The following is a 17,038-nucleotide window of genomic DNA, read 5'->3' as shown; positions in this document are numbered from 1 at the left end:
TATATCACAGCTTCTTTCATCCACTGGCACAGTGATGCAATAGAAGCTTAATAAATGTTGGTGGACTCACTGTCTCAGTGCACACCAACTTGTGAGCTTGTCATTGTTCAAAGAAAACAGAAAAATTCTAAATATGTAACTTTCTGAAATTACTACATAGTAACTAGACTTGTTTCTAGAAATGAATGCCTTGTATCCAGTGAATAATAGCAACCAATTTGATCAGTTACAGTATCAGTACTTCCAAATAGCTTTACATTTTGAGGATCCGATAATTGATATCTCTTAAAGTAAAATAATTGGTCTTTGTATCTGTTTCCTGTTGCTGCTATAATAAGTTACCACAAACGTAGTGGCTTAAATAACACAGATTTATTATCTTATAGTTCTGGAAATCAGATGTGTAGAATGGATCACACTGGGCTAAAATCAAAATGTTATCATTCCTTACTGGGGACTCTAGAGAAAAATCTGTTTTCCTGCCTTTTCCGGCTTCTGGAGGCTGCCTGTATTCCTTGGCTTTTGGAATTCTATCTTCAAAGAAAGCAATGACCTGGTTAAGTCTTTTTCACATTACATTGTAAGTTTAAAGCTTTCATAATTACATTGGGCCCACTTGCATAATCTAGGCTTATCTCCACCTCATAAAGTTGGCTGATTAGCAACACTTAATTTCATCTGCTACCTTAATTCCCCTTTGCTAAGTAAAGTAACATATTTATGGGTTCAGGAGATTAGGATGCGGACATCTTTGGGAGGCCATTATTCTGCTTACCACATTTGGGATGTCTCATTTCCCCCTCTTCAACTCAATAAAATAATCACATTCATTTGAATTAATCTGGTAAAATATTTAAGATATAATCCAAAGCCTTTGATGCTAGAGACTAAGTTGTGGTTTCAACAAACGGAATCTCATATATCATTAAACAATATGGATATTTCATTTTGAAAAAGAAAAGTTAATTTAGAAAACTAGAATATTTGTGTGTAATAATAGTTTTTCTACCTGAGCCTTTTAAAATTTTCAAAATAAACTTGTCATTTGCATCATTTCATGGCTGATTTTATTGTATTTTTATTATTAAATTTCTATTTCATAGCTGAACTTAAAGAAAATTACTTAGGGAAATCTGGCTGGTTCAGTCCAAAGAGTGTGCGACTCTTCTTGATCTCAGGGTTGTGAATTCAAGTCTCTCATTGGGTAAAAGTAAGAAGTTACTTTTATTTTATCTTACCATTTTTTATTATGTTCAGTTAGCCACTGTATAGTACATCATTAGTTTGTGATGTAGTGTTCAATGATTCATTAGTTGAATATAACACCCAGTGCTCATCACAACATGAGCCCTCCTCAATACCCATTACCTAGCAACCCCGTGCCCCCCCCCCCGCCCCCTGAAACCCTCAGTTTGTTTCCCGGAGTCCATAGTCTCTCGTGGTTCGTCTCCCTCTCTGATTTCTCCCCCTTCAGTTTTTCCTTCCCTTCCCCTATGGTCCTCTGTGATATTCCTTATGTTCCACATATGAGTGAAGCTGTATGATAATTGTCTTTCTCTGCTTGACTTACTTCACTTAGCATAATCCCCTCCAGTTCCATCCATGTCAGTGCAAACGGTGGGTATTCATCCTTTCTGATGGCTGAGTAATACTCCACTGTATATATGAACCACACCTTCTTTATCCATTCATCTGTTGAAGGGCATCTTGGCTCCTTCCACAGTTTGGCTATTGTGGACATTGCTGCTATGAACATTGGGGTGCATGTGCCCCTTCCTTTCACTACATCTGTATCTTTGAGGTAAATTACTTTAAAAAAATCTTAAAAAAAGAAAATGACTTACACTCACCACAATGAGCAAATTAAGCCATTTAGCTAATAGAAATCTGTCACAGTGTGGATATTACATCTGTAATTGATTCCAATAACATTTCAGGGACATTAGAAAGATCTGCTGCTCATCATTAGACTGAGACCTTACACAATAATCCAAAAATTGAATCCTAGGATAAACATGCAAACTGAACACAAGAAGAAAATGTAATCTACAGAACAACTAGAGAGAAAACTTGAAAACCATCTTCCATAAGCTCTTTCCTTTTCTTGGGAAATGGTTGCTGTTTGTCAGAAATAGCATGTGTTAGGTCTTGCATGCTCATGATCCACATCTATTAGAAGAGATTGATTTTCTGAGATCTCTATTTATTCTTCTGCTTTCAACAAGGCCTTACATACGTATGTTTCCTGTGGTGCTCACCCGGGTCTTCATTTCCCAGTAATTGTTCATGATTTGGACATTCCTAGTTCTCTTAATCAAGAATGGCTAGTTGATGACTTCTTAATCCTATTCTTTTTTTATTATTATTATTTCTTAGAATTAAAATTGTTACTAGCTAATCTAGAAAATTAATCCCCAAAAGGGGGATTCTTCCTTCCTCTAACATTATAAAGAATGCATATTACCAGTTGCCCTCTAGAGAAGCGTGGTTGTAAAATGATTAAGCTAAGTCCTTAAATAAAAAAGATTAGAATTTATGGGCACCTGGGTGACGCAGTTGTTAAGCGTCTGCCTTCGGGTCAGGTCATGATCCCAGAGTCCTGGGATCGAGCCCCGCATCGGGCTCCCTGCTCAGCGGGAAGCCTGCTTCTCCCTCTCCCACTCCCCCTGCTTGTGCTCCTGTTCTTGCTGTCTTTCTGTCAAATAAATAAAATCTTAAAAAAAAGATTAGAACTTAAACAGTAATATTAGTGCTTTCTTCTTCAAAATGATCATTTTGAGAAGACAAGCTTTTATTCCAGTGACCCTGACATTTATGTAATATCATCAGTGAATCAATCTGTTGTTCACCCACTTGGTGCCAAAAGAGTTTTTCTTCATTTCATAAATTCTGTCCCCTTTTATAGCAATTTTAAATGCTTCCTGAGATGAGGTGTGCTATAAAAATATGCATGTAAAATAAAATCCGCTCTTAATTTACAGAGTTCAGAGTTTTTGTTAAGTTGAAGTTAACTGAATGAGGCATCATTTGTTTTTTGACTTGAACCCTCTATAGCGAAAGTTCCATTGTCGTCTTGAAATAAGTCCATTTTTCCAGGACTGGCTAAAAGCCCAGTTTAGTAGGAACCCTCAGGTGCAGTCATTGTCTTCATTAACTGCTTTTTGTTAAAAAACCATTCATACAATATTATGTCCACCCAAAATACTCAGAAGTGGATGACTTTACTTTTGCTGATATTTAAGTTGTGAAAAATTACAGAGATTTTTTACTAAAATTTAGCATAGTGATTCATTTCATGAGTCTTTTCTTTAAATATGAAATAGCACCAGGACACCTGGGTGGCTCAGTCGGTTAAGCGTCTGCCTTTGGCTCAGGTCATGACCCTGGGGTCCTGGGATCAAGTCCCACATCGGGCTCCCTGCTCCTCAGGAAGCCTGCTTCTCCCTCTGCCTGTAGCTCCCCCTGCTTGTGTGCACTCTTTCTCTGACAAATAAATAAATCAAATCTTCAAAAAAAATTTTTTTTAATAAAACAAAATCTTTAAAAAAAGTATTAAAAATAAATATGAAATGGCACCTTGAATATAGGAATTTCAAATATGCATGCTTTAAAAAAAGTGGACTGGAAATGTCTTACAAGCAAGGATTTTTTTAATTCCATCTTCACTTTAACATGAAATTAGTTATTGTTTTAGCTTCTTTATGAGTCATTACTTTTGCTTTTATTTTTCTAACATGTGTTAACATTATACTGTGATGAGCATGTAAAAATTATTATATATTAATAACTTAATATATAAATCTGGTGACTTATTTATACTGTATATATTTATAATTTGTTATTTAATTTACTTAATGCATCTCTTCCCCTCGACAATATTGCAAAGAATGTTTTACTAATGCAATTGTACAGTGAGGAATCAGAGCTAAGGGAAGATAAGTACATAAGCCCAAGGGCTCTCAGCTAGGCAAAACTCAAACCCTGGTCTGTCTGACTCCAAAGATGGGTCTAATTCCTTTTTAGTATGCTACACTATTTGTAAATTTTCCATGGACCTAGCATGGTGTGTCCTGTTGAGTTGAAGCATATTTTGCAATGAAGAAATGACAGTGAAGGAGATGGCAGAGAAGATCGTGATTGGGACACCTGTTGAACTATATTCTTAAAACCGAAGACTTAGAAGTCTACCCTATAGGCCACAGTTAGAATTATATTCTTTTAGAAAAATACAAAACAGGAAATGGCATCAAGTGTCCTTCTGCCCTGAGAGTTGTCCTCCTAGCAGCCTATGTAGCAGTCCCCAGAGCCATCACAGAACGTTATGTTTTAAGCACCCCTTCCTCCCACTTCTCATACCATGGAACAAGTCATATTGGGCAGGTATGTGAATCACCCAGCCTTAAAAGCATCATTCTCCAGTAGCCATCACCTCTTGTATCAAATCTGTAGTCATAGCTTCTGAGAACGTGCCCACTTACAAGTCTTCACACTGAGGGAAGTCCAAAGATACGATGTCCAGATCAGGCACTTATAGTTCATTTATAGTTCCTTCTAGTCCACATGAGATTTACTAGTCAGGACTCACTTTTACCATGATCATGTGGCATTATAACATATTTGATGTACCACCTACATCTTTTTCCAGATGATCAAAGCTAGAAAATTTATCCTATATCACATTCAAATGCACAACATGAAAAGGATTTGGTTACCCTTTACCCCCCCAAAATTAGAGTGGGGTTCTTGAAAAGTAGATTTTTGGGTTTGTTCTGTTAATAAGGATGATAATATTTAGGTATGATCTCACATGTTGATGGCTGAGATGGGGTGGAGGTAAAATTCTTTGGAGTTGAGGAGATAAAAGAACTGGGAGGCCAGGGTGTGAGACCACCTTTGCATATGTTGAAATACCAAAAATGTGGATGGGTGAATGGAACGGTGACTCAAGCTCTAGAACTCTTACTAAATGATGAAGAGGTCTGCTTCTGACTATAGCGGAGGGAATATAGGTGAAGGGTTCTGGCACCATGAACTTCAAGCAAGCCAAATTTATTAGAGAAAGAAGAGAACAGTTCATGTGGAAGAAGCATCTGGCAGCAAGGAAAACACCTATTCTATCTCCCGTTTCCACTCTTTATTTTTTGAAATTCATCGAAGTATTCTGAAATATTCTAACAAAACTATCTGATTATAAGAAAGCAAAAAAAATACAGTTTATATACATTATTATGTTTGTATATGCATGCCATTTCTGCGGATCAGTTGTGAGTATAACTAGGATTTGTAATGAATCAAAACAAGAACAGCCACACTGCTTGTGTTAATATAGGGAGTAACATGTTAATATGAAGAATAATATGTTGGTATAGAAAATGTTTGTAAGTGTTAATACAGGGACTACATGGTGTAGCTTTGTTATTGGATTATTATTTGGATGCATCTTTTGATAACATAGAAGAAATGGATGTGAATTCTAAATAGTCCATTTATTAGCTGCATGATCTTGGGCAAATTAGTTTACTTCACTAAGCTTCAGATTTATTTCCTAAGAAATGAGTACACCAATATTACCTACCTTACAGGATTGAGTCCGGATTAAATGACATAATGCACATGAGGAGTTTAGCACAGTGACTGGTGTAGCTAATGCTTATTAAAGGTTAGCTATCATTGTTATTGCAATATATTAAATAGCCTTTTTTAAGAAAAAGATAGTTCCCCTGGTAGGTTAATATGAAGAGTTAAAAGAAAGTCAAAAGAGTAATCTGTTCAGTTATTTTCTGAAATAAAAATATATAATATTATATATTAATATAATATATATTACATATTGTATTACAGAGTCCCATGTGATAGAAGAGAGAGAATAAATATTAAAAGTAGAACATTTGTGCCCTTGAATTTAACTTCTTTCACCCTTAATCCTTGGGTTATTTAGCTTGACCCTGAGGGATTCGTTCCTTAATTCATTAATGGTGCTACACTTTAAAAAAAAAACATTTCTGCCCCGCCCCACTCCTACCCTAAAAGTCTCGAGGGTATATTCCTTACAAATATTTGCACTTTCTCTATTAGACGAAAACAGAGGAAAGGGTACCTTGTGTTCCATATTCAGTTCCGAATCCCTGGAAAATGATTCTGATTGCCAGCTACATTAGGGATGCCTCATTTATCACTTAGCCAGCATTGAGCCTAATTTAGATAATATGCACTTTTAATTTAGTAGTGATATTTGAGAGTATTGCAGTCTGTGGTGTCAGTGTTTATGGGGGAAAAATCTTCTAAATGAGGCTTTAAGGAGCCTCATTGCATTCAGCACACATCTTTTAAAAAAAATCTGTGTTTTTCGATGGGTATTAAAGAGGGCACATGTTGAATGGAGCACTGGTTGTTATATGCAAACAATGAATCATGGAATACTACATCAAAAACTGATGATGTAATGTATGGTGATTAACATAACATAATAAAATAATATTTTAAAAAAATCTGTGTTTTTCTATTACTCTTTCAACTCAAAGATGCCTATCCCAAAGAGTGAGAACCTTCCTCTGTCATCCTTGGGGTCTTGGATAAGTCACTTAATCTCTCACTGCATTTTCTCATTTCTAACGAGAGAATAAAAATGTCTCCTTCACAGATTTATCCTCAGGATTTTAGCTAAATAATACGTTTTAAAAATGCTTCCAGAGTGCCTCTTACAGAGAAGCTGGCAATCAAAAATTTATGTTTTAGTTAATTGACCACTAAAATTATAACTGGAGTTGGTAAAAGCAGTTATATAACATTGTTTCAAAGATGTGAACATTGCCATTTTCACTAGATATGTTGATATGTGGTATGTCTTCCTTCTATAACTCAATTTACATTAAAATTCTTATTTAACTCTCCTCTCCCAGTATTCAATCTACAGCTTGTGGCACAGTGTACATAATTTTTGGGTAGGAGAGTGACTAAGCACATTATATAAAAGATGCATTATTTACCAGATCAAAGGTCAATGTGTTCATAATTTGATATGCCAAGGGTCAGACAGTCCAGAAATGTCTGCAAATTTCTAAAGTGACGTACATTTCTGAAATAAAACTGCCATTTTATAATGGATAGCACATCAACTGGGTAGCCAAGCATGCTTATAAGATTTACATGGCATAGCTCATCAGTGAGGCTCTCCATAAATCCACTCTAGGACAGATTTCCAGATTCCATTTTTAAGTACATCAACATTCTTTTTAAATAAGTCTTTCTCAAGGAAATGATCACAGTATTGCTCTTGGGACTGAATGTCCCTGTATGGTAGAATATTACATTTTCTGAAAGATCACTTATTAATGTGGTGAACTGTGGAGAGTATACTTTCTGTTTTGGTCTTTGGATGGAGTCATTTTTTTAAATTTTATTATGTTAATCACCATACATTACATCATTAGTTTTTGATATAGTGTTCCATGATTCATTGTTTGCATATAACACCCAGTGCTCCAGTACGTGCCCTCTTTAATACCCATCACCAGGCTAACCCATGCCCCCACCCTGGATGGAGTCATTTTTTGATCTTAGTTTTGTTGGATATGTTCATAGTAAAATTACTGTCATTTTTATGGTGAGGTAGAGGTGAAAGTGACTATGATATGGCATTTCATTTTTCTTAATAATATTATAAAATTTGTTCATTAGAAATGGCAGCTTTGTTCTGATTTTATGTTGATAGATTTTGTTTTACCCATCATTTTGTGTTCCATTCAAGTATCTTCTTTAAAGCACTTTGGATGGATTTCTTCATTTTACTAAACTGATAGGAATAATGAATTGATGATCATACTATTAATAATAGCTACCATTTTCTTTTTTTTTTTTAAGATTTTATTTCTTTATTTGAGAGAGAGAGAATGAGAGAGAGCACATGGGAGGGGGGAGGGTCAGAGGGAGGAGCAGACTCCCCGCCGAGCAGGGAGCCCAATGCGGGACTCGATCCAGGGACTCCAGGATCATGACCTGAGCCGAAGGCAGTCGCTTAACCAACTGAGCCACCCAGGCGCCCAATAGCTACCATTTTCTTAATGTGTACTATTTGCAAACACTGAGCTATGACTTACATACCTAATGTCATATAATTATCAAAGAATCCTATAAAGTCAGTGTTATCTCATTTTACAGATAACAAATCTTAAGGATAAGCTAGGAGGCCAAATTTTCACTGTAACTCTTGCAGTGAATGTATTCACTGGTTCATTTACTCAGCAAATGTTTATAGAGCACCTACTGTGTGCCAACCACTATGCCAAGGACTGAAAAGAGCAGCATCTAATAAGATATACACGTCCACTACCCTCAGAGACCTTATAGTCCATGGGAAATTTTAAAATTTAGCCAGGAATTTACAAAGAAGTGTGACAAGTTTTTATAGGGCAAATGGAAGTTGGTGTATGAACATATAGCAGGGAGACCTAGCCAGGGAGGAGAGAGGACAGGGACAGCCTCTTCAAGAAAAACTTAATCAGCTCAATGAAGGTGCTCAAGTAGAGCAGTGGAGTGGAGCACTAAGCTAGTCATGATGCAGGAGAGAAGGTCCTGTATGGAGAACTTTAAACCATAGTAAGAAAATGAACCTATATTCCAAGGGCTTCCTTAATTATAGAAAGGCTTTGTTCAAAACAGGAATCATAATCCAGGAAAGAGCCTTAAATTTTAATATTCCCATTGCTTGATCTAAAAGCTAATAAATTTTGAGTAGATATTTCCTGTTGCTGGGGTAAAATGACTTACCCAGTTGAACTTTCACAAACAGCTCTGGGTTTACCTTTAATAAGTAAGTGAAAATGCTAATATTTTCTTTAATACTTTGCTGCAACTTTCTTTTAAACTTGAAAATTTGTGTCTGACTAAAGAAATAAAAAAAAATGTCATCTGCCTTAAATAGTCCTATTCATGCTGTAGTTGAGACAATTGTAAAGATTCAGTTCAGTTCACAAATACCTGTTTAATTCCTGCAGAAAACCATGTATTTGGTGTGTCATGCAGTGGTGTCCAAACATTTTTGCTAAGGTAGTTGCATCAGTTAAAATATTTTGAAATGGGTACCCCAGTAGATGCATATTTGTCTTTTTTTTTTTTTTTTAGATTTTATTTATTTTTTGACAGAGAGAGAGACAGCGAGAGAGGGAACACAAGCAGGGGGAGTGGGAGAGGGAGAAGCAGGCTTCCCGCTGAGCAAGGAGCCCGATGTGGGGCTCAATCCCAGGACCCTGGGATCATGACCTGAGCCGAAGGCAGACGCTTAACGACTGAGCCACCCAGGCGCCCCTGTATATTTGTCTTTTAACAAGATCTTCGTATACATGACTGTGCTAATATATAATACACATTAAAAACCTAAATAACATAAAGAATTAAAAGAGTAGGATAAAAATAAATAGAAAAAGAAGATGTAAATTTTCTTCTCATGGCCCAGCTGATCAAATCTTGGATATCACCCAGGGAGTGGGAACTCGTTTTGCTTAATGTCACACTGAGGGAAACAAAGATGAATAATCTGTTAATGTCTACCTTCAAGGAGGTAACAAGACGCTAATGAGACAAGTTCACCAAAGCAGAATGCTGTGCTGTGTGCTATTTGAAGTTGGCAGTTGTAGTTCAAGTTAGAAAGGTGTTTTCAGGACTAATTTAGTTGTATATTGGGGCCAAAGAAAGGGAATAATGGGCAACCAGGACTGGAAGGCAGCTTGGCATTGCTTTAGAGCAGTGCTTCTCAAAATGTACCGATGCCTGTAAATAAGCTAGAGATCTGAGCTGGGGCCCGGGAGTCTGCATTTCTGACAAACTCCAGGCGACGCTGGTATTGCTGGTGATGCAGACAATACCTTGAATAGTGAGGCTTTAGAGGACTTTCACATCTAAAGGAGATGTTTGTACTTGATATGGTAGGTAGTAAGCAACCTCTAACGATGTTCCAGCTGAGCGCAACATGATCAAGTTGAACTCTAGGCAAATTAATTTGGCAATAATTTATAGACTGCATAGGAGCAGGCTGAGAATGGAGGGAGAGAGAAAAGTCTGGAGACAGTTACAGGAGTTCAAGTGAGAGGTAATAAGGCCTCTGAACTGGGACACTGGCAGTGGAAATAGGGAGAAGATAACATTAAAGGACATGGTTGAGGCAGAAGCAACCTGAGAAGAGAAATAACAAACTAACACGGGTATAAAATAGAAAACAAATTAAATCCAGGGCTAGAGAAACTAATGAGAAATCTGACCTTTTCTGTTCATCTAGTAATTTAGAAATTTGAATTTTCATAAATTTGAAAACATATGCATAAATTATTTGTGTATTTATAGGAAATTTCCTGGTAGAGAAGATTGCAAAATAAAATCAACATGCTGTAAATGGACAACTGGCTTTGGATGTGTTTATTTTCTTCTCCGATCATTATTTCCAGAAAGAAATGCAGATCCTGGCAGTATATGTTCAAACAGGTCCAGTAAATCTCAGTGATTGTAAATAGGGCTTTATCCTTATTGAGCAAACATTTCCTGTTCATCTGCCTCTAGGTGAGAAACATAAATGTTCGAATAAAAATCTTAAATTTTTGAAGATCAAGAGTTTGGAGGTGGCAGGGAGAAATATATTTTCGTTATAGGTTCTGAATTCTCATAGCTATTTTCTGCTGTTTGGCCACTTCTTTGTGACCTGACTTTATGCTGCACATAGACACCATGACATTCACTTGACTAGCGTGTGACTGTGTCTGGCTGCTTCTACTGGACGCTAAGTTCCCTGAGAGACAAGACTGTGGCTTACTTATTTCGTATCCCCAGATCCCAACACAGATGCTGAATAAACTGACTTTTGAATGAATGAGTGAATTATCCCAGAACCTAAAACAGATGTGAGCACAGAGAAAATTCCCTTTGAAATGAATAAATGTGTGAATGAAAGAATGAATGTTGACTTAGCCCTAACCATGGCCATTTTCCAGATTCTGTTTTCTGTATTGCTAGATAAGGACCAATCTTAATCATCCCAAAGTTTGCAGTCAGTATTTCACTCATCCATGTCCAAACACTATAAGCAGCCTTTATATTATATGGTGACTTTGAAATCAAAAGGCTAAATCTAAATTTTATTTCTTATAGGCCAATAATTAATGTGGTTTGCCTTATAGTTTAAATGTTACATTTCTTTACCTCAAATCAGTTTACCATTTTTTCACTCACATAGACTTTTCTACCAACCTTTTATGATTCTCATTTTTATTTTTTTTAATAGTTTCATTAGACTCCATTATTGTTGTATATGTGTGTTAGGAAAAACCCTCAATTCTTTTATGGGTATTTTGTTACTGTCCTCAGTAGTATAAAGTGGGAGTTACTATTGGTGAACGTAAACATGGTTGAACAAAGGACTGTGGCCATCAGCTCTTTCTGCGCTATGCATACACAGCCTCCGACTTGTGATTGTAACTGTGGTTAGGTCATCAGGATGTCAGTTTTTGAAGTAGAGGCTGACCCGTAGTTTTTGCTGAAAAGTGCCTTACATTCAGATTGGATTCTGTATCAGGTTATTATTCCTGCTGCGCTCTTGTTTCCAAAATTGCCAGGCTTCTAGCATGTTGTTTTAAATTAATTTTCACTTATCCTTGAAATGTTTACATTTTGAAGAATCCTAGAAATGAGCAGAGCCTTAGAGACCAGAATCTAGTTGAATCCTTTTGGTAGGGATGGTGAAATAAAAACTTAAATTGATTAAGTCACTTTGCAATGGACACCATAGCTAGTTATTGACAAAAATAGAGTGAAAATGAAAATACCCCCAATCCCCAGCACAGTGATTTTCTCTTATGTTGTATTACATCATTAAAGGATTTTATAGTATCCCTGTGGCCGGCAGAAAAGCTATGTTTAATGTTCAAGCCTGATTTATTGTGAACATTCATTTTATCTATGATAAAAGCAAAAGATATTTTGAAAAAGCACTTCCTATATGGCACCATATGTCTTAAATTTGTAATGAAATCTTTCGATACCCTCCCAGTTTATTGATGTTCCAAAAGATTTGCTAAGTTTGTAGATTCATTTTTCTAAGCTTTGTCAATAAGAGTAATATTTACTCATGTGATACTTCAGTTCAAAAGTTTATGACTACACATTACCTCTATATAAAAATAACTGAATCTGCATGGGGATTTTACTGTTTGGTTCAGCATGAGAGTTCATTGATCTAAATATAAATTCTGAAAATCAGTTTATGATTTACACTCTCATGTGTTTTTGTGCTGGAGAGCAGTCATTGATATGTAGAATATAACTTCTGTTAATGTTCATAGTCTGTGGCATTTCACAGGATAATGAGGGATAATGCAAGGCTAGTGCACATGGTTCTCTTAATGCCTTCATTCTTGGCAGTAACAGATTGAATGAGGCAACCTTTTACACAACCTATTTCATTCCATTTTCATAGGAAGCTATCGTTGAATTTATCAGTGACTTTAATTCTACCTACTTACTGTCATAAAGTAATCTTAATGGCTTGAAGAACTCAGAGCCTCTTAAATCTACTTCGAATTTCTACTTTTCTCTATTTCTTTTAAGTTTTTATTTTCATTCCAGTTAGTGAACATACAGTGTTATATTAGTTTCAGGTGCACAATATAGTAGCATTCCATACTTCCATACATCAACCTATGGTTATCACAAGTACCTTTGTCATGATCTACTTTTCTCTGTTTCCACTACCAACAACTTACTTCAAACCACCATCACCTGAACAATTACAACTGCATCCACTCTTGTCCTGTTTAGTCCATAGTTTACTCAGCATTCAGGCCTATGCTTTAAAAATACAAATGTGATCCCATCACTCTCTGGTTTAAAACCATTCAGTAACTTACTGTTGCTCCCAAATTCTTACTGTATCTAACAGTTCCCTGCCTGAGTTATTCTCTTTCCCCCATCTTCATCCCATCCATCTCTCCTTTTACTCTTGTTTTCACAGCTTCTACCCTTCATAAAAGCACATGCTTTGGCCTTGTCATCTCGGGGCCTTTGCACATGCTCTTTATCTGCAAAATAATTTTTGCCAATTTATCAGCACTGTTTCAGCCAGTTATCTCCCTTTTATACATGAATTTTCAGATTTAATGTCACTTCCTTAGGAAAGTTTTTCCTCACTTTAAAAACTAGGTTAGAGGGGTGCCTGGGTGGCTCAGTTGGTTAAACGTCTGCCTTCAGCTCAGGTCATGATCCCAAGGTCCTGGGATGGAGCCCCGCATTGGGCTTGCTGCTCCGTGGAGAGCCTGCTTCTCCCTTTCCCTCTGCCTGCCACTTTGCCTACTTGCACTTTCTCTCTCTCTCTGTCAAATAAATGAATAAAATCTTAAAAAAAAAAAACTAGGTTAGAATTTCTTGTTATATACCTTCTAACACTGTGCATTTCTGCTTTGTAGCAACAGTCAGATTATTAATTGTAATTTATTATAAATGTTCATTGTATTTATATTTTAGCTTTATGCTAAGTAAGGCCATATCTCCTTTGTTCACCATTGTATCATGAGAATCTGGCATATTATTTTTGAACATGGTGGGTTCTCACTAATCTTTCTTCTGCTTATCAAAGCTCAATTTCCTACTAGACTTGATGAACTTGAGGTTGATAAATACAATGTAGGAGAGTAGTCTTCAGAATGGTGCTTTGAATTTCAAAGGACCCAAAATGAATTTATTAGTAAGAAAATATTGGAATGCCTCTTCAGTTTATTATGTAAAATTTTTGGTGCCCACTTTATATTTTATATAATATATTGGTAGAGTATTACAGGTGAATAATTTATAGGAGATAAATGGAGAGAATATGTAGTCACTCCATTCTTATTTTCTCTTTCCTTCCATCTTTTCTTCTTTTCTTTTTTTTCTTTTCTTTTTTTAACCTAATAGTGTTACATGATCAAAAAGTCTGAAGACTATTGAAGGAGAACAGCTTGATTTGTTTTTACTTATTCTGTATGTACTTTAATAAGCAGAGAAAAGCATGTCTTTTAAATTGGCATTGTTGGGCCTACATTTCTTTTTTTTTTTTTTAAAGATTTTATTTATTTATTTGACAAAGAGATACACAGCTAGAGAGGGAACACAAGCAGGGGGAGTGGGAGAGGGAGAAGCAGGCTTCCCGCGGAGCAGGGAGCCCGATGCGGGGCTCAATTCCAGGACCCTGAGATCATGACCTGAGCTGAAGGCAGACGCTTAACGACTGAGCCACCCAGGCGCCCCGGGCCGACATTTCTACCCTATAATCCCGATAATTCAAAAATTACTCTGTTATAATTTGTTTTCTCTCTCTCTCTCTCTCTCACACACACACACACACATATTATTTTCCTTCCCAAATGAAAGGTAGTGGGCAAAACAATACCAGTTTCATATTAAAGACAATAAAGTTGATAGTGTTGTAAAATCATGTTACTCTTTTCTTTATTGTTGTTAGTCACCATACATTACATCATTAGTTTTTGATCTAGTGTTCCATGATTCATTTTTTGCGTATAACACCCAGTGCTCCATCCAATATGTGCCCTCCTTAATACCCATCACCAGGCTAACCTATTCCTCCCCTCCTAAAACCCTCAGTTTGTTTCTCAGAGTCTGTAGTCTCTCATGGTTTGTCTCCCCCTCCGATTCCTCCGCCTTCATTTTTCCCTTCCTATTTTCTTCTTCTTCTTCTTCTTTTAATTTTTTTAAACATATAATGTATTATTTGTTTCAGAGGTACAGGTCTGTGATTCATCAGTCTTACACAATTCACAGCGCTCACCATAGCACATATCCTCCCCAGTGTCCATCACTCAGCCCCCCCATCCCTCCCACCCCCCACCACTCCAGCAACCCTCAGTTTGTTTCCTGGTATTAGGAGTCTCTTATAGTTTGTCTCCCTCTCTAGTTTCATCTTGTTTCATTTTTTCCTCCCTTCCCCTATGATCCTCTGTCTTGTTTCTTAAATTCTTCATATCAGTGAGATCATAAAAATCATGTTACTCTTATTTTTGTTCTGGTGTCTTTCCTAATTTATGCTATATATGCCAGAAGCTATAAGTATTTAATATAGGATGAATAAAAGACATTTAAACATCAACCTCCCCACCTTACCTACATTATCAAGAGTAGAGTAAAATGAAATAGACCAAGAAATTAGCTTATTGGCAAATATCCAAATGGACTGTTAGATGTAATGGTAAATGTGATATGGTACGTCTATCATTTTAAATTGAAATATTCAGCAAAGGGTGTTTTTTGCCTAGTTTTATATTTTTGTGGCTGTTTTCTTTTTTTTCTTTCTAATTTTTTAATGGATTCTGTAGGTATAGCCTTAATCCATAGCCAGTGCCTAACCGTAGAGGTTATTTTACCCTCATTTTGTGGTGTCATTATGTTGTAAACAACAACAACAAAATTATTGGTAATGATAATATTATAGCAGCTTTATTTATTTGCCTGACTTCGGTAAATTTCAAAACCTTCTTAAACACAATTAAAGCCAAAAAATCTCATGTGACAAAGAAGCCAGAAAAATTCATCAGAAAAATAAATAAATCTTGAATGAGTGTGTATTGAAAGAATAGATGGTCATTTAGTTAAAAAGGGAATTTCAAACTACCTGGTAGGATCTAATTTAATTATTCTTAACCATGGTTTCTAAAAGAGTATTCATTGTTGCCTCCTTTAAGTTTAATGAAAATAATTACCAGATCTCTCTGTTATCTGGAAATGGAGTACATAAACTAGATCATTAACTTGAAAACATTATCGGGGTCCCAATGTTTCACTAATGGGATTTTACACATTTAAATGAAGTAAAAAAGGAGAAGAAAATATGTGATAAAATAATTATATTTAATATCTACCTGTGGTTGATGGCAAAATCAAATGTCACTTTGAAACTCTGTCCCTTTCATAATAATTCTTTATAAAAGAAACAATATAAATTATTCTTGGGAGTCTTTCTTATACCTAAGAGATTGCAGTTCAAACATTTTCCATGTAACCTGAAAAAACTCTTACTATTAAAATGGAAATTCTGTAAAAAAAAAAAATGGAAATTCTGTAAGATACAAGCTTAATTTGTACCCAATATTAGCAATTGAACAAAATTCTATACAGATTACATATAATTCAACAAATTATTGCATAATGCTACTTCTTAGGTGGAAATAAAATGTTTTACATTGTAACTATTTGTACTTTTCTGTGGTATCAAAAATGATCTTTTTCCTGGGGCGCCTGGGTGGCTCAGTTGTTAAGCGTCTGCCTTCGGCTCAGGTCATGATCCCAGGGTCCTGGGATCGAGCCCCGCATCGGGCTCCCTGCTCCACGGGAGGCCTGCTTCTCCCTCTCCCACTCCCCCTGCTTGTGGTTCCCTCTCTCGCTGTCTCTCTCTCTGTCAAATAAATAAATAAATAAATATTTTTAAAAAAAATGATCTTTTTCCTTTTTCTGGTCAACTTCCTGCAGAATCCCTCTTTCTAAAGCATGTCTAAAGTTCGATTCATATAGAAATCACTTTCCCGAGAAATCTATGCCTATCTGTAAACAGCCAATATTTCTTGGAGTTTTCTCAGGCAGTGCCCCCCACAAGACCATTCTTACTTGATAAGAAAAAGCTAGATATCACTTCTGCATTTTATTAATCATAAGAAAGACAGGGACTAGATATGTTTTCTACGGTTGCTATGGGGATTTGACAAGACTAGATGGGAAGTTGAAGGCTGGTATTTGAGCTGACTTGCAAATGTATTTTCTCTTTTTAGGTTTAGAAGTTTAATATAACTATATGATTTTGGATTATACAACCCTTCCCAGTATTGCTTTGTATAGGTTGGAAGTGTCTTTTACTAGTAAATTGGTAGATATGATTAATGAATATGCAACATACATGTAGAAGTGATCGGTACACAATGTTTATAGCAATTTAAGAAATCAAATTGAAAAGTCACTGTAAGTTATGAAGAAAAATGTGTAACATTCCAACCCTTTGATAAAATTTCTTTGAAGT

General features: G+C 36.0%; 1 protein-coding gene across 1 annotated transcript in view; it reads left to right on the top strand.

Annotated features, from left to right (window-relative positions):
• Nucleotides 1-17,038, top strand: part of LOC145717739 (interleukin-1 receptor accessory protein-like 1) — a 952,714-nt gene that overhangs the window by 503,052 nt on the left and 432,624 nt on the right. The window lies entirely within an intron of this gene.

This window comes from Leptonychotes weddellii, chromosome X (assembly GCF_054177405.1).
Source record: "Leptonychotes weddellii isolate Sample4059 chromosome X, ASM5417740v2, whole genome shotgun sequence".
In the NCBI taxonomy this organism is placed as follows: domain Eukaryota; kingdom Metazoa; phylum Chordata; class Mammalia; order Carnivora; family Phocidae; genus Leptonychotes; species Leptonychotes weddellii.
Note: the sequence above shows the minus strand (reverse complement) of the source record. Positions and strands in the feature narration are given on the sequence as shown.